This window comes from Schistocerca cancellata, chromosome 3 (assembly GCF_023864275.1).
Source record: "Schistocerca cancellata isolate TAMUIC-IGC-003103 chromosome 3, iqSchCanc2.1, whole genome shotgun sequence".
Taxonomy (NCBI): Eukaryota; Metazoa; Arthropoda; class Insecta; order Orthoptera; family Acrididae; genus Schistocerca; species Schistocerca cancellata.
In genome coordinates, this window is record NC_064628.1 from 788,142,905 (window position 1) to 788,165,150 (window position 22,246).

At 44.2% G+C, this 22,246-nt stretch overlaps 1 protein-coding gene and 2 non-coding genes across 3 annotated transcripts in view; 2 read left to right on the top strand and 1 right to left on the bottom strand.

Moving 5' to 3' along the window:
• LOC126175840 (endothelin-converting enzyme homolog) overlaps positions 1 to 22,246 on the bottom strand; it is a 625,659-nt gene that overhangs the window by 430,806 nt on the left and 172,607 nt on the right. The window lies entirely within an intron of this gene.
• On the top strand, positions 2,803 to 2,877 carry Trnas-cga (transfer RNA serine (anticodon CGA)). The gene has a single exon. It is a non-coding gene; the product is annotated as a tRNA-Ser (tRNA).
• Trnas-cga (transfer RNA serine (anticodon CGA)) lies at positions 7,939 to 8,015 on the top strand. Its single transcript has one exon. It is a non-coding gene; the product is annotated as a tRNA-Ser (tRNA).

Sequence of the window (22,246 nt, forward strand, 5' to 3'; positions counted from 1 at the left end):
ACTTTGCACATAAAGTCAAACCTTTACGAAACTTTTTCTCGCTGCCACCCCCCCCCCCCCCCAATCCACAAAACGTCGAAAGGGAAAAGAAGTGCGTCGCTTAATATATTTTCGCTGTTCAGGCAGTAAAACAGCAGCTTCACGCATGACATTTTAATTGAGTCTAACTCTAAATATGTCTGAGTTTAACTGGACACTTTTCTACTACTAACCTTTTTAAGAAGTCAGAATGAACTCGTACTACTCTTCGTTTCAACTGATGCAAGGTCATTGATTTAACAAGCAACCATCAACAGTATACAGTAGCATACTCTGTGTATCGTTTTTGTGTACTGTTTTCATCAAACAATATGTCTACCGAGTTTAGTATGGAACTAATTGGACTACACACACAATCTTGCGAAAGAATCTAAGGAACAAATCGTCTACGCCGGATGTAGCACTTCGGCTTGCACCACTATTGGTTAGCCCTTGTTACCCTTTCTTATTCACCTCACTCCGTTGTACACTCGCGAGTAAACCAGTTTTAATCACAGAGTATAAAGATCTACAAGACGTCATGTGAAGTGAAATAATTCAATTCGAATGGTTGGTTGATTTGAGGGAGGGGACTAAACAGCGAGGTCATCAGCTCCATTGGATTGTCTCTGGTAGTTAACCCTGAATGTAATTAAGTGTAGCATAATACGCATATATATGAAAAGAAATCCAGTAATGCAGAACTACACTAATGACGATAAAACTGCTGGAAACAGTACCTACCGTAAAATATCTAGGATTAGCTATCCAGAGCGATGACTACATAAAGCAAATAACAGGAAAAGTAAATCACAGGTTGAGAATCACAGGAAGAATCTTAAGGGAATGTAATTCATCCACGAAGGAAGTGGCTTACATGGCGCTTGTTCGACCGATTCTTGAGTACTGTTCATCTACCGGGTATCCTTAGCAGGTAGGATTCATATGAGAGAGAGAGAGAGAGAGAGAGAGAGAGAGAGAGAAGATCCAACGAAGAAGGGTGCGTTTCGTCACAGGGTCGTTTAGTCGGCGCGAGAGTGATACAGAGATGCTCAACAAACTCCAGAGACGTTACAAGAGAGGCGTTATGCATCACAGAGAGGTTTACTGTTGAAATTTCGAAACAAATTGAAATGGCTCCAAGCACTATGGGACTTAACAAAAAAAATGGCTCTGAGCACTATGGGACTTAACTTCTAGGGTCATCGGTCTCCTAGAACTTAGAACTACTTAAACCTAACTAACCTAAGGACATCACACACACCCATGCCCGAGGCAGGATTCGAACCTGCGACCGTAGCGGTCGCGCGGTTCCAGACTGTGGCGCCTAGAACCGCTCGGCCACCACGGCCGGCGGGACTTAACATTTGAGGTCATCAGTCCTCTAGAACTCAGAGCTACTTAAACCTAACTAACCTAAGGACATCACACACATCCATGCCCGAGGCAGGATTCGAACCTGCGACGGTAGCAGCCGCGTGGTTCTAGACTGAAGCGCCTAGAACCGCTCGATCACAGCGGCCGGCAAATTTCGAGACAGCTCTTTCGAGGAAGAGTGAGACAACACATTACTTCCTTCCACAGACATCTCGCGAAATGACCACGACGAGAATATTCGAGAAATTAGAGCTAGTAAGAGGCTTGCCGACGAACATTCTTCCAACATGGCACTCAAGAGGGTAATAAGGAATGGGGGATCAATCAGTGGTACCAGGAGTAATCTCCAGCGCATACTATTAGATGTACATGTAGGTGCAGATGTAGACAGACAGACAGCCCGTCAGAAAAATGGTGAACCAGAAAAGTGTCCTGTAAGAATATGGGTCACCTCTGCATAGCAATAATGCTAGAGAGGGAGTATCAAGATTTTTGCATTCGAGTAATTTCGCAATAGGGGCAAAGTACCGCGAGACGGGGTCGCAGCGGGTTCATCCAGTGTTTCAAGGACTGTGGCTGGCTCCGGTGCAGCCGACGCAGACGCAGAGGAAGGCGGACGCACGAGTGGGCTTCTTGGCCGGGCGCCCACGGACGGCTTGAATGGCGCCTTAACTGTAGGTGAAGGCCGGGTTGCAGCGGCTTTTAAGCGCGGCCTAACCTCTGCACCGTCTCCGATGGGAGCGGCTCGCAGCTGCCCAAGATTCTATCAGCCGTCACGGGGCCATCGCGAGAGGCTTCGCGGCGTTTCATTAGGCACTGGGCCAGCAGAACGATTGGGGAAAAGTTATGCGTCCAGTCACCATATGTACTGTGTGTTCAACATTTACACCGAATAGCGCACGAATCAACTTAATTTCTACAATAAAGTAAAAAAAAAGCAACCAGCCACTCTTAATAATGCTATTTATAAAGAAAAAATAACCCACTTGCTGGCGACTGTTCAAGTTTAAAGTTACAGATGGCTATCAATCGATCTCTTACTTTCGTCAAGCTGTGCCACAAATTTCTTATCCCCCAATTCGATTCAGTACCTCCTCCTTTGTTTCCAGATCTAACCATGTGATCTCCAGCAAGCTTCTGTAGCACTACATACGACATCTACATCTACGTGATTACTCTGCCATTCGCAATAAAGTGCCTGGCAGAGGGTTCAATGAACCACCTTCAAGCTGAAACTTCCTGGCAGATTAAAACTGTGTGCCCGACCGAGACTCGAACTCGGGACCTTTGCCTTTCGCGGGCAAGTGCTCTACCAACTGAGCTACCGAATCACGACTCACGTCCGGTACTCACAGCTTTACTTCTGCCAGTACCTCGTCTCCTACCTTCCAAACCGGACGTGAGTCGTGCTTCGGTAGCTCAGTTGGTAGAGCACTTGCCCTCGAAAGGCAAAGGTCCCGAGTTCGAGTCTCGGTCGGGCACACAGTTTTAATCTGCCAGGAAGTTTCATATCAGCCTATTCCACGAATGGATGAAGATTTCTTCTGTTAAAGAAATACGAGGGTAAGTCGAAAATTATCCGCAATGTTGACATATCTCTTCTCTCACATTGTTCACACTGACCTCTGTCCTAGTTTATTTTATTGTTATGCTGTTCTGGTCCTCCAAGGAAAGTTTGATCCTAATTTCTCCGCTTGTCTTCCTTTTGTTGTAGATAGTCATGGCCACTCCATTAGAAGTTTGCACCGAAGAGGAACATCGAGCGGTGATCAGGTTTTTGTGGTCGGAAGGTGTTTCGGGGACCGCAGTCCATCAAAGACTTTCGGCACAAACGGGAAAAGTGTCTTGCCGCAGCAGTGTCTACGAATGGATTGCAAAATTCAGAAATGGTCGCAGAGGTGTTATACGTGGAGAAAAAGCCACACGACCATCCACGGCCACAAATGACAACTTCGAGCGTGAACGTGATATGGTTTTGGTGGACAGATGAGTGACTACTGATGAAGTGACACTTCTCCTACAAATGAGTCACGGTTCTGCCTACGAAATCATCCACAACAGATTTGGTTTTGATAAAGTCTGTGCAAAATGGACCCCAAAACAACTCACAGTGTTGCCAAAAACATTTGGATCATTGTGGTGACGAACATGCCGGCTTCTTAGAATCAACACTGATGGCAAAACATGGATCCACCATGACGGGGTGGAGAATAAACGGCAGCGTATGGATTGGAAGCATCCACAATCGCCAGGCAGGAAAAGTTGAAGACCCAACCATCTACAGGAAAACTGATGCTTACCATTTTTTGGGATGCACGAGGTCCAGCGCTGGAGCAGAAACGGGGGAGTGGCACAACAATAAACAATGCGCTTTACATTGAGAAGCTTACTGACAGGCTAAAGCATACAGTTCGGTGCAAACAAAAGTGGACTACTGTGAAAGGTGTTGTGTTGTTGCACGACAATGCCCGTTCACATATCGTTGCCCACACTGCTGAAATGTTCGTGAAACAAGTTTGAAGTACTGGCTCATCTTCCATATAGTACTGATCCTTCCCCTTCCGACCACCACTTATTTGGTCCTCTCAAGGAGACATTAAGGAGCCGTCGATTCATCTCGTATCAAGAAGTGGTGCCTGCAGTGCATGCGTGGCTGACTGCTCAGCCGAAAACCTTTTCTGAGGCATCACGAAGCTTGTGCAACGACGGACCAAGCGCTATAATGAAAACTTATGTTAACGTACGTGTCTTCCTTGCATTGCAATAACAGGTATAGCTACATTGCTTTCTACCCTTCCCCAGCATTAACCGTTTTAGTAATTTTTCTACCAGCACATTTTTTTTTTAAATTCTGTTCTTACATATCTCCCTCTATTTCATCAGCACTTCGTCTCCCTTTGCCTAATTTATATTAGCTATGGCTTGTTCTAGAGCTACAAATGCCATCAAGGTAGCGTGATTTTTCTCCTTATTATTCCTTCGACTACGAAACATTTATTTATACTTTCAACTTTGCCAACAGGTTTAAGATATTTCACTAGACTCTCAGAACCAAACTGAGTGGGCTATACGACATTATCAGTTGTCCACCAAATTACCGGTAAATCTAAATAAGGCATTTCATTAATCAACGATGGGGAGGTGGGAGCTCAGATAAGTATGTGCGAAGAAGAAGGGCTTCAACATAAAAATAAAGAAGAGATGTATGAGCTGATAGGGAGACACTATTTTGCTCAGGCGACTTGAAAATGAAGTACAAACAGAACCACATACAGCGTCAGTTCAGAAGGAACGACGCAAGTCTGAGTGCCATCGAATAGTTCGCTTACCGCCGAAACATCATAGAGAGCGAGTATTCAGGTATGCGAGGCAGACATCCAGCTTATAAAGATATGACTTAAACAGGGTTCTCTACAAAAGAGAACACCTACAGTATTACCAAACTGCTAACTCGGTTCATGGCATCCAGCCAGTCCTGCATATTGGCTACCTAAGGACATCCAGATGCAACAAAAATGTAACTGTCAATATTTCATACAGTTCTTGACCGAATGCAAAACTTAAGAAGGCTGTCATAATATACTCATTACGAGTTATGTTAAAGATTTAACACAGTAAGACAGGTATTACTGTTAGAAACTCTGTCTGTGTATGTCTTGACGAAGTGTAACTCAAGGCGCACAAATTACCCAGACTATATTCATCCAGTATTTGAGAATGAGAGCGCTGAGCGATTCCCAACAGACTTTGCACATAAAGTCAAACCTTTACGAAACTTTTTCTCGCTGCCACCCCCCCCCCCCCAATCCACAAAACGTCGAAAGGGAAAAGAAGTGCGTCGCTTAATATATTTTCGCTGTTCAGGCAGTAAAACAGCAGCTTCACGCATGACATTTTAATTGAGTCTAACTCTAAATATGTCTGAGTTTAACTGGACACTTTTCTACTACTAACCTTTTTAAGAAGTCAGAATGAACTCGTACTACTCTTCGTTTCAACTGATGCAAGGTCATTGATTTAACAAGCAACCATCAACAGTATACAGTAGCATACTCTGTGTATCGTTTTTGTGTACTGTTTTCATCAAACAATATGTCTACCGAGTTTAGTATGGAACTAATTGGACTACACACACAATCTTGCGAAAGAATCTAAGGAACAAATCGTCTACGCCGGATGTAGCACTTCGGCTTGCACCACTATTGGTTAGCCCTTGTTACCCTTTCTTATTCACCTCACTCCGTTGTACACTCGCGAGTAAACCAGTTTTAATCACAGAGTATAAAGATCTACAAGACGTCATGTGAAGTGAAATAATTCAATTCGAATGGTTGGTTGATTTGAGGGAGGGGACTAAACAGCGAGGTCATCAGCTCCATTGGATTGTCTCTGGTAGTTAACCCTGAATGTAATTAAGTGTAGCATAATACGCATATATATGAAAAGAAATCCAGTAATGCAGAACTACACTAATGACGATAAAACTGCTGGAAACAGTACCTACCGTAAAATATCTAGGATTAGCTATCCAGAGCGATGACTACATAAAGCAAATAACAGGAAAAGTAAATCACAGGTTGAGAATCACAGGAAGAATCTTAAGGGAATGTAATTCATCCACGAAGGAAGTGGCTTACATGGCGCTTGTTCGACCGATTCTTGAGTACTGTTCATCTACCGGGTATCCTTAGCAGGTAGGATTCATATGAGAGAGAGAGAGAGAGAGAGAGAGAGAGAGAGAGAAGATCCAACGAAGAAGGGTGCGTTTCGTCACAGGGTCGTTTAGTCGGCGCGAGAGTGATACAGAGATGCTCAACAAACTCCAGAGACGTTACAAGAGAGGCGTTATGCATCACAGAGAGGTTTACTGTTGAAATTTCGAAACAAATTGAAATGGCTCCAAGCACTATGGGACTTAACAAAAAAAATGGCTCTGAGCACTATGGGACTTAACTTCTAGGGTCATCGGTCTCCTAGAACTTAGAACTACTTAAACCTAACTAACCTAAGGACATCACACACACCCATGCCCGAGGCAGGATTCGAACCTGCGACCGTAGCGGTCGCGCGGTTCCAGACTGTGGCGCCTAGAACCGCTCGGCCACCACGGCCGGCGGGACTTAACATTTGAGGTCATCAGTCCTCTAGAACTCAGAGCTACTTAAACCTAACTAACCTAAGGACATCACACACATCCATGCCCGAGGCAGGATTCGAACCTGCGACGGTAGCAGCCGCGTGGTTCTAGACTGAAGCGCCTAGAACCGCTCGATCACAGCGGCCGGCAAATTTCGAGACAGCTCTTTCGAGGAAGAGTGAGACAACACATTACTTCCTTCCACAGACATCTCGCGAAATGACCACGACGAGAATATTCGAGAAATTAGAGCTAGTAAGAGGCTTGCCGACGAACATTCTTCCAACATGGCACTCAAGAGGGTAATAAGGAATGGGGGATCAATCAGTGGTACCAGGAGTAATCTCCAGCGCATACTATTAGATGTACATGTAGGTGCAGATGTAGACAGACAGACAGCCCGTCAGAAAAATGGTGAACCAGAAAAGTGTCCTGTAAGAATATGGGTCACCTCTGCATAGCAATAATGCTAGAGAGGGAGTATCAAGATTTTTGCATTCGAGTAATTTCGCAATAGGGGCAAAGTACCGCGAGACGGGGTCGCAGCGGGTTCATCCAGTGTTTCAAGGACTGTGGCTGGCTCCGGTGCAGCCGACGCAGACGCAGAGGAAGGCGGACGCACGAGTGGGCTTCTTGGCCGGGCGCCCACGGACGGCTTGAATGGCGCCTTAACTGTAGGTGAAGGCCGGGTTGCAGCGGCTTTTAAGCGCGGCCTAACCTCTGCACCGTCTCCGATGGGAGCGGCTCGCAGCTGCCCAAGATTCTATCAGCCGTCACGGGGCCATCGCGAGAGGCTTCGCGGCGTTTCATTAGGCACTGGGCCAGCAGAACGATTGGGGAAAAGTTATGCGTCCAGTCACCATATGTACTGTGTGTTCAACATTTACACCGAATAGCGCACGAATCAACTTAATTTCTACAATAAAGTAAAAAAAAAGCAACCAGCCACTCTTAATAATGCTATTTATAAAGAAAAAATAACCCACTTGCTGGCGACTGTTCAAGTTTAAAGTTACAGATGGCTATCAATCGATCTCTTACTTTCGTCAAGCTGTGCCACAAATTTCTTATCCCCCAATTCGATTCAGTACCTCCTCCTTTGTTTCCAGATCTAACCATGTGATCTCCAGCAAGCTTCTGTAGCACTACATACGACATCTACATCTACGTGATTACTCTGCCATTCGCAATAAAGTGCCTGGCAGAGGGTTCAATGAACCACCTTCAAGCTGAAACTTCCTGGCAGATTAAAACTGTGTGCCCGACCGAGACTCGAACTCGGGACCTTTGCCTTTCGCGGGCAAGTGCTCTACCAACTGAGCTACCGAATCACGACTCACGTCCGGTACTCACAGCTTTACTTCTGCCAGTACCTCGTCTCCTACCTTCCAAACCGGACGTGAGTCGTGCTTCGGTAGCTCAGTTGGTAGAGCACTTGCCCTCGAAAGGCAAAGGTCACGAGTTCGAGTCTCGGTCGGGCACACAGTTTTAATCTGCCAGGAAGTTTCATATCAGCGCACACTCCGCTGCAGAGTGAAAATCTCATTCTGGCACCTTCAAGCTGTCTCTCACTCTCCAACGGCACGCGGGGAAAACGAGCACTTAAATTTTTCTGTGCGAACCATGATTTCTCTTATTTTATCGTGATGACCATTTCTCCATTTCTCCCTAAGTAGGTGGGTGCCAACAGAATGTTTTCGCAATCGGAGGAGAAAACTGGTGATTGAAATTTCGTGAGAAGATCCCGTCGCAACGAAAAACGCATTTGTTTTAATGATTGCCACTCCAATTCACGTATCATGCTTGTGACACTATCTCCCCTATTTCGCGATAATACAAAACGAGCTGCCGCTCTTTGTACTTTTTCGATGTCATCCATCAGTCCCACCTGATGCGGATCCCAATCCGCACAGCAATACTCCAGAATAGAGAACCGTAGTGTAAGCAGTCTCTTTAGTAGGCCTGCTACACCTTCTAAGTGTTCTGCCAATGAATCGCAGTCTTTGGTTTGCTCTACCCACAATATTATCTATGTGATCGTTCCAATTTAGGTTATTTGTACGTGTAATCCCTAAGTATTTAGCTGAATTTACAGACTTCAGATTTGTGTGACTTATCGCGTAATCGAAAAACTTCTATTCTCTTCTTGTCCGAACCGTTTATCGGCCACCTTTCATTCCCGCACATAGCACACAAATACCCACAGAAAATACTTTTCAACACTTAAAATTATATTCGATGTTGACAAGTTTCTCTTTTTCAGAAATGCTCTTCTTGCCACTGCCAGTCTATTTCTTATATCCTCTCTACTTCTGCCATCATTTGTTATTTTGCTGCCCAAATAATATTCATCTGCTGCTTTTAGAGTCTAATTCCCTAATTAATTTCCTCAGCATCGTCTGATTTAATTCGACAACATTCCATCAGGGTGGTGGGGTTTCGGGTTCCGCTGGATAGGTCAGGAGTCCACTACACGCAACAAGCGGCTACACGAGTAGCAGGGGTTGGGCGGTTTTTTAGGTTAGATGGCCTCGGGCAAGTACAGAAAGGGCAACAGCCTCAACGGGTGCGGGGCAAAGTCAGGACATGCGGGGACCAAGCAGCAATCGGTATTGTAATTGTAAACTGTCGAAGCTGCGTTGGTAAAGTACCGGAACTTCAAGCGCTGATAGAAAGCACCGAATCTGAAATAGTTATAGGTACAGAAAGCTGGCTGAAGCCAGAGATAAATTCTGCCGAAATTTTTACAAAGGTACATACGGTGTTTAGAAAGGATAGATTGCATGCAACCGGTGGTGCAGTGTTCGTCGCTGTTAGTAGTAGTTTATCCTGTAGTGAAGTAGAAGTGGATAGTTCCTGTGAATTATTATGGGTGGAGGTTACACTCAACAACCGAGCTAGGTTAATAGTTGGTTCCTTTTACCGACCTCCCGACTCAGCAGCATTAGTGGCAGAACAACTGAGAGAAAATTTGGAATACATTTCACATAAATTTTCTCAGCATGTTTTAGTCTTACGTGGAGATTTCAATTTACCAGATATAGACTGGGACACTCAGATGTTTAGGACGGATGGTAGGGACAGAGCATCGAGTGACATTATACTGAGTGCACTATCCGAAAATTACCTCGAGCAATTAAACAGAGAACCGACTCGTGGAGATAACATCTTGGACCTACTGATAACAAGCAGACCCAAACTTTTCGCTCTGTTAGCGCAGAACAAGGAATCTGTGATCATAAGGCCGTTGCAGCATCCCTGAATATGGATGTTAATAGGAATATAAAAGTAGGGAGGAAGGTTTATCTGTTTAGCAAGAGTAATAGAAGGCAGATTTCAGACTACCTAACAGATCAAAACGAAAATTTTTGTTCCGACACTGTCAATGTTGAGTGTTTATGGAAAAAGTTCAAGGCAATCGTAAAATGCGTTTTAGACAGGTACGTGCCGAGTAAAACTGTGAGGGACGGGAAAAACCCACCGTGGTACAACAACAAAGTTAGGAAACTACTGCGAAAGCAAAGAGAGCTTCACTCCAAGTTTAAACGCAGCCAAAACCTCTCAGACAAACAGAAGCTAAACGATGTCAAAGTTAGCGTAAGGAGGGCTATGCGTGAAGCGTTCAGTGAATTCGAAAGTAAAATACTAGGTACCGACTTGACAGAAAATCCTAGGAAGTTCTGGTCTTACGTTAAACCAGTAAGTGGCTCGAAACAGCATGTCCAGACACTCCGGGATGATGACGGCATTGAAACAGAGGATGACAAGCGTAAAGCTGAAATACTAAACACCTTTTTCCAAAGCTGTTTCACAGAGGAAGACCGCACTGCAGTTCCTTCTCTAAATCCTTGCACAAACGAGAAAATGGCTGACATCGAAATAAGTGTCCAAGGAATAGAAAAGCAACTGGAATCACTCAACAGAGGAAAGTCCACTGGACCTGACGGGATACCAATTCGATTCTACATAGACTATGCGAAAGAACTTGCCCCCCTTCTAACAGCCGTGTACCGCAAGTCTCTAGAGGAACGGAAGGTTCCAAATGATTGGAAAAGAGCACAGGTAGTCCCAGTCTTCAAGAAGGGTCGTCGAGCAGATGCGCAAAACTATAGACCTATATCTCTGACGTCGATCTGTTGTAGAATTTTAGAACATGTCTTTTGCTCGAGTATCATGTCGTTTTTGGAAACTCAGAATCTACTATGTAGGAATCAACATGGATTCCGGAAACAGCGATCGTGTGAGACCCAATTCGCTTTATTTGTTCATGAGACCCAGAAAATATTGGATACAGGCTCCCAGGTAGATGCTATTTTTCTTGACTTCCGGAAGGCGTTCGATACAGTTCCGCACTGTCGCCTGATAAACAAAGTAAGAGCCTACGGAATATCAGACCAGCTGTGTGGCTGGATTGAAGAGTTTTTAGCAAACAGAACACAGCATGTTGTTATCAACGGAGAGACGTCTACAGACGTTAAAGTAACCTCTGGCGTGCCACAGGGGAGTGTTATGGGACCATTGCTTTTCACAATATATATAAATGACCTAGTAGATAGTGTCGGAAGTTCCATGCGGCTTTTCGCGGATGATGCTGTAGTATACAGAGAAGTTGCAGCATTAGAAAATTGTAGCGAAATGCAGGAAGATCTGCAGCGGATAGGCACTTGGTGCAGGGAGTGGCAACTGACCCTTAACATAGACAAATGTAATGTATTGCGAATACATAGAAAGAAGGATCCTTTATTGTATGATTATATGATAGCGGAACAAACACTGGTAGCAGTTACTTCTGTAAAATATCTGGGAGTATGCGTGCGGAACGATTTGAAGTGGAATGATCATATAAAATTAATTGTTGGTAAGGCGGGTACCAGGTTGAGATTCATTGGGAGAGTCCTTAGAAAATGTAGTCCATTAACAAAGGAGGTTGCTTACAAAACACTCGTTCGACCTATACTTGAGTATTGCTCATCAGTGTGGGATCCATACCAGATCGGGTTGACGGAGGAGATAGAGAAGATCCAAAGAAGAGCGGCGCGTTTCGTCACAGGGTTATTTGGTAACCGTGATAGCGTTACGGAGATGTTTAACAAACTCAAGTGGCAGACTCTGCAAGAGAGGCGCTCTGCATCGCGGTGTAGCTTGCTCGCCAGGTTTCGAGAGGGTGCGTTTCTGGATGAGGTATCGAATATATTGCTTCCCCCTACTTATACCTCCCGAGGAGATCACGAATGTAAAATTAGAGAGATTAGAGCGCGCACAGAGGCTTTCAGACAGTCGTTCTTCCCGCGAACCATACGCGACTGAAACAGGAAAGGGAGGTAATGACAGTGGCACGTAAAGTGCCCTCCGCCACACACCGTTGGGTGGCTTGCGGAGTATAAATGTAGATGTAGATGTAGATCATCCTCGTTTTGCTTTTGTTGATTTTCACCTTATATCCTCCTTTCAAGACGCTGTCCATTCCGTTCAACAACTCTCGCAAGGTCCCTGCTGTCTCACACACAATTACACTGTCATCGGCAAACTGCAGAGATTTTATTTCTTCTCCCTGAACTTTAACTGCTTCTTCAATGTAGAGATTGAATAACATCGGGAATGGGGCTATACACCTTTAAAAAATGGATTTTCTCGCCTTTTATCTTAACAATACAGCCAGTTCATAACGTAGATAAAATATAAAAATACATAGTTACAGAGAGAGCAATACTGTACAATCCAGTGTAAAAACAAATATTATTAACACTTTTGTGTAGTCCTTTTCAGTGACAACTTGGTGATAGATACGGATACTTCAGCAACTGTGAATCTGCACATCGCGCGAAAAAGTCAGCAATCCAGCACTGCTAACAAAGCCGTTAGGCAAGGTGGCAACGGATGACCAAGCTACAAAAGATCTTGTAACAGGACTGTGGCACTTTTCTACGTTGACTGGGGCATCCAAAGAAAAGGTGAGCTGCGTCCTGTTATTCTCACCACGAGCAGAAAGGTGTGTGATTTTAGCCTAACTTTCAACAGTTGTCGACAAGACTTTTTCTTTGCGGAGACTGACGAGATGTCAGAAACAACCAGTTGGTGGTTAAATGGAGACCGTTCGTTCGCCGGGTGCAAGTCTTTCGATTTGACGCTACTTCGGCGACTTGCGCGTCGATATGGATGAAATGATGATGATTAGGACAACACAACACCCAGTCCCTGAGCGGAGAAAAATCTCCGACCCAGCCGGGAATCGAACCCGGGCCCTAAGGATTGACAGTCTGTCGCGCTGACCACTTTTTTTTCTTTTGTATCCAGATATTAAGAAATTAAATTTTAATGAAAATAAACATTCATGTTACACATTACTGTCCAAGCCTTCCTCTTGTACATGGCAAAGTATATTAAATATCTCTCTCTTAGCTTTCATCACTAGAGCTTTACTTTTTATTTGCTGTAGAAAAGCAGTTACATATGAACCAAATACTTCAAGATCAGTTGGAGCAGTTTTTGGTTTATTTATGCTGGTCAGTATATTGTCGACTCTTTCCAAAATAGCATTTTTTTCTTCGTTGTAAGCACTCTTCCTTTTTGTCCCCCTGATCATATCACTCCCACGTGGACTGCTGTATGATGACGACGATAATGCTGTTTGAAATGTCTGGCAACATCACATCCCTCTATAATTATGAAATCCTCACTAACATCAACGGTAGAGTTTGGGATCTCTAGACAGTCATCCTGAAAGATAATGATAACAATTTTGTGGTACGATATTTATGGCCAATACGAGACACTGTGCAAGATCGTGGTTTACGAACTCAGCTTCACATAGTATTTTATTTTAAGTTACAAAGGAAAAAGAAAGACAGCGCTACTACCAGGGTTCGAAACCACATTCTTCGAATTAAAAACGCACCAGATAATTTTTTTTTTTTTTTTAATTTTCCAATGTCAGACTTAACACCTTTGCTGACATACATTTTGTTATACCACCGCATAAATAGTGTCTACAATGTCCAAATGTTGACAAATAGTGGCTAATTAGAAAATTAATCAAGTAATGAAATGAATAAAACTGAAAATTTCCAAATGAAAAAGACCTGAAGACATCGCGGATAGTACAAATACAAAATAAACATGCTCCTCTAGCAATAAAATGAAATTCATGTCGGGGGCGACACCTGCTCACGACCCGACGTTCGATAGTGCAAGAGAGCCATCTGTCGACCCGTTCTCCAGACGTTGGTGTAAGACTGGGTCGTCTTCTCGAAATGAACTATGGGTCCGTAAAGTGTGATCGATGCGTATCTCGGCTTCTTCGTCTATCTCATCTCTCACCCGTCACACCCCATCTGGCCGGCGGGTCGATAGTCGCAGGTAATTAGCGAAGCCTTGCCTATATTTCTTATGCTGTTGCAACTTCGTGTGTCCATCCAGGAGAAAATGCCAAAAATCCATTTTGTACTTTTCCGATTCTTTATAGACGTAGTCCACAACCATTCCCCGTACCCATCTCACTGCATTGGTTTTCTCGACCGGAGAATAAGATTCTTGGTGGAAAAAAAGTGTGTCTGATGAAATTGTGTGAGGGGCGGTGCGTAACAGGAATGCCAATATCTGTCGTGCCAAGTGTCACGCCGGAGCCGTCCCACTGCATGCTAAACGATGTTCATCAGTGTCCACTGTTGCGCAGCGGAAACATAGTGGAGTGTCTGCCAAATGAATCGCGTGCCGCCGTTGATTCGTTGCGAACTTCCTATTTATCACCACATACCATGTTGAGCATACCGACGTTGGGAGGTAACCGTTCCGTATAACGCGCCATATCTGTCGCCAGTTCTTGCCTGGATACTTCTTTTCCAGGGTATGAAGGCTTCTCTGACATAGAAAAAAAAAAATAATAAAAAATAAAAAGAAGAAGAAGAAGACGACTTGAAACGTGACATCTTCGGTAAAATATAGCCCACATTGACTGGGGGCAGCATTGAAGTGGGCGCTAGTACAACGGCCATCGCAACTGAGATATTGTGAAATTGACGCGCCACTGTCGTAAAATGGTACTGACGAATAACGCCCGTGCCTTTCCATAAACGTTCACCAGACCAAGTCCACCCTCTCCAGGTGGTAGCGTAAGCGTTGTGTATTGGATCTTAAACAGGTGTGCCACACTCACGTAAGTTCCGAAAGTTGCTTGTATCCGTGATGCCATTGTGCGCGTTACAGGCAGGACATGCGCTACGTGAGTGAGTCTCGGTGCTAGGTATACGTTAACATAGGTCACCCTCTGAATCATATCCAACGCTCTTAATTTCTGTAACAGCACCATTGTCCGCATCAGCTTCAATATGCGTCGGTAGTTATCCGCTGCTGTCCGCTGCACATCCGTGCAGAACGTAACACCGAGACATTTTATGGTGCTAACTAACATGAGCGGGCCTTCCTCCCCCGGTTGTAATCCTCGACCGACATTCATGCAGTTTGACTTCTGTAAATTACGCACGCTTTCCGCCGCCATCCCGTATCGCGGTATCCATGTCAACGCCGTACGTACTTCGTCGCCTGTCCTTGCCATCAGCATCACATCGCCAGCATAAGCGCGGCAATTAAAGGTCAGTTGTGGCAACGGCACTCCCTCTAGCCGTCTTCGGAGAGCATATAGACAGGGTTCTAAAGCCATTGCATACAAAAATATCGAAAGGGGGCAACCTTGACGAACTGACCTTGAAATAACAATGTAGTCAGTGCCCCGCCCATTCACCGAGACCTTTGATCGCACCCCGTGTAACAGTCGCATGATCACTAGAATGAAGGCCTGTGGGATTCCCAATCTGTTCATCACTGCGTGCAAAAAGATATGATCCACTCTGTCGAACGCATGATGACCACTCAGCTACCGGGGGCGGACAATAGAGACTGTCAGCATTGTGTATTTGCAGTCCAGTGGTCGAATTTTACATTTTTTCTGATTGCGGTCGGATTGTTAGAGGGCAGTAATCAGTAGTGTCAGATTTGTGACTATCATATTATCACGCTGGTCAATTCGTGTCCGCCGATTATCGACGGGCGGGGGGCATTCGAGATCGTGAGCATCATAAAGACAGCGGCACGAACGTGCTTCCGCGACGTCATAAAGGCGAGAAACGGACTGCTTCCTCAGTGAAAAAAGTTTTAACGCGCAAGCGTACTTGTGCCACCGAGTAACGTTGGCTAAATGTAACGCAACGTCAGCGGTTGCCAAAGTTTCAGATCTGTCTGGGGGACCTACAAAATACGTCGCAATCAAGCACACGCGAAGCTCAACCAACTGCACCCACAGCTTCACAGACGAACCATTCTAAACAGAAACGCATCGAAATTCAAATACATGACTTATTAGACTGGCGATGACGCACGCAGCTCCAGTCTGGGGATATGCAGCTCCAAACACACCTATGCCACCCGCAGGACATACAAACAAGGCAGCACGAATCATAAGCAAACGTTCCACGATGCAGGCGCACTGCGCACATCCACAATGAAATCCGCTCCGAGACAACCTTGATGGTAATCAAGAAACTCGCTACACAACTCTACAGGAACACAGGACATTCATACGAAAAATTGATCGTTAATGCCAACTTTAAACACAATACAAAAACCCACACACGAAGTCGGCGAGCCCCTGTCTTTTAAAAACACTGGCTCTGCCACCTATTATTATACAGCCCAACATTAGACTGTCACAAGAAAATCAGCCAACATGCAAATCACGAAAGAAACGGTCACAGACGTTCAAATGGTTCAAATGGCTCTGAGCACTATGGGACTCAACATCTTAGGTCATAAGTCCCCTAGAACTTAGAACTACTTAAACCTAACTAACCTAAGGACATCACACACACCCATGCCCAAGGCAGGATTCGAACCTGCGACCGTAGCAGTCCCGCGGTTCCGGACTGCAGCGCCAGAACCGCTAGACCACTGCGGCCGGCACAGACGTTCACCCCGATTTTTTAAATGTCTCTATGGCAACCCCTTAGAACGGTCGTAGATCTGTAGATCTATTGTTTTCGCCTGCAGAAGTTAGCGCTTCGCAGTTGAATGCTGGTAACAGCACTGCGAACCGTCCTGGGCCTTCTTCGCCGTCTGGACTATAACAACTCTTGCTCTCAATCGTACAACGCAAGCTTTCACGGTTTGCTATGCGGCTGATACTTGTTTTATGGGCATAAGGCCATGGTCCAAGGCATAATTCTTTAGATAACGTTTCGTCTTCCACTGCTTGGAGACATCATCAGAGGCTTTAAAGTCGCAGAAAGCTGTTACAGATTGAAAAATGCTCAGCGAACCGTACCACATTATAAAATGCTCAGCGAACCGTACCATCTGCCTAGAAAATCGCAGAGACCCTTTTTGCCACGGCTTGCTGTCGCACTTCCTTCCTTATGCCCTAAACCGCTACCATTCACAAATGTTTCTGCATACTTTACTCAGATTGCACCATATTAATGGGTGTCGCACCCACACGTACGGCCAACATCGCGGGCGGTAAGCGCATGGGTAGCGGTGCTTCATTTTCTGCCAAAGTGGTGCTCCATTTTCTGTTTAAGAATGTTTCCGAGCCAGATTTTGGTGCAGGTGTAATAAGGGTATTTTTCGGAGGGTAACTCTGGGGTTCACCCTGTGACATTTCCATCAAAATGATTAAGAAGTCACAGTTTTTAGAATATGAAATTATCAGTATCTCGATGGGATTTCAGTCACAATTATAAGTCACACGAAACAACAAAACGTAACATTATGACAATCAACACCGTGTACCATCTATTGGCCGCCGTTCGTACTTCGTTGTCAGAACCTTGTGTCTCGCGCTACTGAACCTTCAAGATTCCTACTGCCAATATTTCCGATAATAAACGCACTTGAATGGTGGAAGCCTGCACACTTGCATTAAACAATCTCACTTACGCTCTCTCACAAACTTAAAAACTAACCTTTCTTCGGAAGAAGGCGGTCGTCTAATGGAGCAGTGGCAACTTCTCCAGTTCTGCTGTCTATGATACTTCGAATTATCTTCATATCGAGTGGTTCAAAATGTAGCTGACATACTTGTGACCATAACGAATTCGTATTTGACACCCGTTGGGATGTTTAAATTAAAGTGTTGAAAAAAAAACTGCTTTTTGCTGCTTCTAGTTACTTTATTTATCCCACACGCGTTTCGCCTCCTCCTGTTCTAAGGCATCATCAGTGGGCTCTATAACGATACAGTTTTGCTAGTTATAGATTATCAAACAGCTTAGTTCGCGATTTTCTGTATTGCGTTTTGGGCGCTGGGTGAACTGTTTTTAATCTTTATATTGATATATTTAGGTACAAGACCGTTACATTTGCATATGTTGTTGAATTTTATGTGTTGTATGGTTTTATGGGTGTTCAGATGAAGTCTTCTGAATTTCTGGTATAGGCCACCTGGAAATGCCTGGCATGGCATGAATAACAAGTTTGTTTGTGTGGCCATCCTCCGCAGCATGCACCTAAATACTTGTTTTGTAAATAAAACTGCCTTTTCTGCTGCTAGTTTATTTATCAAATGGTTCAAATGGCTCTGAGCACTATGGGACTTAACATCTGAGGTCATCAGTCCCCTAGAACTTAGAACTACTTAAACCTAGCTAACCTAAGGTCATCACACACATCCATGCCCGAGGCAGGATTCGAACCTGCGACCGTAGCGGTCGCGCGGTTCCAGACTGTAGCGCCTAGAACCGCTCGGCCACCCCGGCCGGCTTTTATTTATCCCATACGCGTTTCTTTAATCATCTGTCTACCTGTCCGTCTGAATACTACTCAGGGTTGGCATGCTTAAAATAAAGTGGTTTTAATCAATGTTTAAAACAAGTTTAATACATCACTTTATGGGTTTTTACCGGACTACGGAAAAAAACCTCAAGTGAGGGGGACCACCAAATCTCACCAAGGGGGGGGGGGGGGGCAGGGGCGCCCAAAATTTAAAGAAAACTCCTGGGGTAATTAATGGGCGTCGCGTTGGAAGGCAATACTTATCAGTACGCGTTACTCGTTACTTGTGACTTATCACAATGTAACAGCTACGATGATAAATAACAGCAGAAACATTTTAACGTTGTTGGAGTGCGGAGGGGTACAGGTTGTTATTTCGTAAAATGTTATTTAAGACTGTGGCAAATGACAGCTTACTACTAAAAATACCAACTACCGAATAGTGACTTCCTATGATACCAAAACCTATTGCCTTGTGGTGGTCCTTTTTTTATTGCATTTGTTCGGGGCGGACATCCCTTGACACCCTTCAAGTTCATCGTTGATATATTCACTCTGTTTTTTATTACAGAGCTGGCAGATAGCCCTCTGACCGCACACGCTGAGCTACCGTGCCGGCGGAATCGAACTGGCACTAAGGGCTGCGAGCGCGGGACCAGCAACTGCACGCAGTTCGGCACGCGAGGCCTTGGAGCTGTGGTTTCCCGCCGCCTTCCTTATTGGGTAAAACCGGGAGCAGGGGCGGGCACGCGCAGACAACAGGTGTCTGCCTGCTTCCAGCCGTAACGCCGCGGGCGCTACCTGTTGTGCGAGCCGCGGCAGCATTTAGCGCGTGTAGGCCGCTAGAGTGGGTGACCCTGCAGCGCGGCCCTACAATGGGAAATTCTGTGGTAACTAAATCGCGAGAAAATAGCATTTTCGAGCGGTATTCGAATTAAAAACCTGCAACGCAGCATTTAAGGTTTATATGTTTACTAACTGACAAACCTGGCATTACCCGTATACTCATTTTGCCAATTTTCTATTAGAGTAAGGAAACAAAAAATGAACTGTGTTTGTAAATAATATCGAAAAAATTTCATTTCTACGTATTCGCGGAAATACCTTTGATATTATGAAAAAGTCGTTCAAAGAAATAGGCAAGAACAGGTGCAACGCGTGTCTACAACGCGATTTTGTAAACGGCTCTATGGCAACGCCTCACCATACATCTCTAGAGAGGCATACTGCTTTCACCTACAACCGTTTGCGATTCGCAGTTGAAAGCTGTCAAAAGCGCTGGCAGATGTCAGGAATTTCCTTAAACTGACTCGCCTTTAGGAGTGTCTTAGCAGTATTAAAACTTCACGCAGGATGCGGCATTTTTTCACGCATCTCAGTGTGTATGACGTCAAATTTCCTGATCTAGGGGCCAGATAATGATGTAATATGTGGGCACTGTCTGCAAAATGTGTGGCGACCGGAGTTAGTACAAACAAATACTAAACTTGAACGTCGTGCACAATGCGGCAGTCTTCCACGCATGTTAGTGTTTATGACGTCATGTCTCCTCAGCTATGATACGTGGTTCTGTCACCGACAGAGATTGCTGCCTGACAGTAAAGTATACGTGTACCAAATGTGGTTGAAATCGGTACAGTGCTTTAAGTGCAAATGTGGAAAACACACACACACACACACACACACACACAGTTTTAAAATATGTATCGATGGATTGTGTGTGAATTTACTATACAATTCTTGATTTAGTGAATTGAGTCGATGATAAAAACCGAAAACAATTTAACACGATTTTTTAATAAACAACTTTAAAAAAAGTTGTAAATTCATGTCCATCCAAAAATCAGTATCTCAATTTAAAAAAGAATATTTCATAACTATAAGCAAACTGGTTTATAGATAAATGCAAGATGGCAAAAAGAGTTTGTCGGCGAAGCATATTCTACTTCCATTAATTAAAACACATTACTTTCCCAAACAATCAGCGTTAAAATATTAAATAATCTTACTGAATCCAATCATGTGCTTCCACTAGTGTTCGTTCTTGTGTTTAACCACCGCTTGGACTCTGTTCCTTAACAAAACGTATTTTTTTCTGAGATGAACGGTCTTATCACATAACCCTCTTTCTTCTCCACAATGCAATATTCTAAATTCTTGCTTTGCTTTAGCACGTATTGGTTCCTTCTTGTCTCAGTCCTCGAAGCTTCTGTGACCACATAAAGACAGAACCAAGAGTAAAGATGGGAAACAAAACAACAGAAAGGTTTAAGCCATAAAGGGCGTTAAGCAAGGTTGCACTCCGTACCCATAACTTTTTAATATATACATAGACAAATCGCTGCTGGCACAGCAGCATTGTCTCTTAGAAAGACGTCAAGCGAATTTTTAGCTGCTTTCATAAATAGATATATTTCACGTTTAGTTTTGGTGAATTTGTTTTGGTGAATTTCTTTATTACAGAATTGAGCCTCGCTCGACTGTGTGTTCACTAATCCCTGTATCCGTCGTGATGCTCAGGATTATTTGTGGCTAAGAAGTCAAGTGTGTTTTCGTAACCATTTACAATTTGAATGGCCTCGTGAACTAATTGTTCAAAATAATGTTTTAAAAAAGCATTTAGAACAATTACGGAAGTTGTTTTCTACATACAATAGGGTCTGAAAATGTATTTTTGTCAACATACGAAGGTAGGTTGAAGTCACTGCCAACTATATGTATGATAAGCGTACCTATTTGTGATGAGACTCAAGTTTTCTTTGGGGGACCGATGACCCCAGAAGTTAAGCCCCATAGTGCTCAGAGCCATTTGAACCATTTTTAGGGACACTTAAATTTGGCTTCGGGCAATCGCTGCAGAGTTTTCAAACTGGATAAATCGAAAACGAAATTGATCGCTATACTTGTAAAAAAGAGCGAGGCTTACAGGCGCTGGCTTTTTTGCTGCGGTAGCTTCGGAATGGCAGGGCTGTACAGAAGGAAAAAGAAAGGAAAAGGGACTGGCTGAGGCACGCGTCTACCTGCTGCAAAGCGGGAAAGGCTTACAAGTTGGACTGGAGAGGGAGAATGAGGATAAATGGAACGGAGCGGTGGGTGGGGCAGCGGGGAGGGAGGAGTGGAGGAGACAGCTACCGGGCTACACCATGCGGGCAGTTCCAGGGTTGTCCAAGGGGGCGGCACCTCGAGGCCATCCTTAAGAAACAGGTAGAACGAGGCGTGAACAGACACACTTGTACCTTCACTGAAGGGATGTCTAGGAGACGAAGGAAGAAAATGCATGCCGGTAAGACTGCAAGAAAAACGTTGTACATTACGAATAACCCGGAATATCGCCGTCATGAAGGCCACATTTACATAATTTGCAGCAATTAATTATTTATGTTAATATAAAAATCAACACATAACTCAATGGCGAAATCAGTATGTAACTCAATGGGAATGGTGGACCTAAATTTAAATTCTGCAAATGACATAGTAATCAGGTAGCGACCTAATCTCGTTACGTTACAATGAAAGAAATTGTGTTAGTTAAAAGCGATTGAATCCACGCGTAGGATTCTGAAGTAAAAGTAATCAAATTAACTTTAATGTGCAACTCAAAATCAATGTAACTGTAGTAATATACTGTAGTACATCTACTTGCATGTACGAGTAAAAAGAATCGTTAAGAAATTACAGAAGCGTCATTCACTGACTTTAAATAAAATTCCTACAAATATATGGTACCTATGTTGTTGAATAGTAAGTATGCATGCACCAAGAAATTTACTCAGTTACTCGAAATACACTGACACACACACACAGAACATCTAATTCGCACAAACCAGCCACAAACACGTGTACACCAGCTGCCAAACTCCAATATAGCGCCGGCTGCGGTTCTCGATCAATCAGAAGGAAGATTTATGGTAGGTCCGCGCGAGCAGTTTGTAAATCTGCTCACTTCAGAAAAAT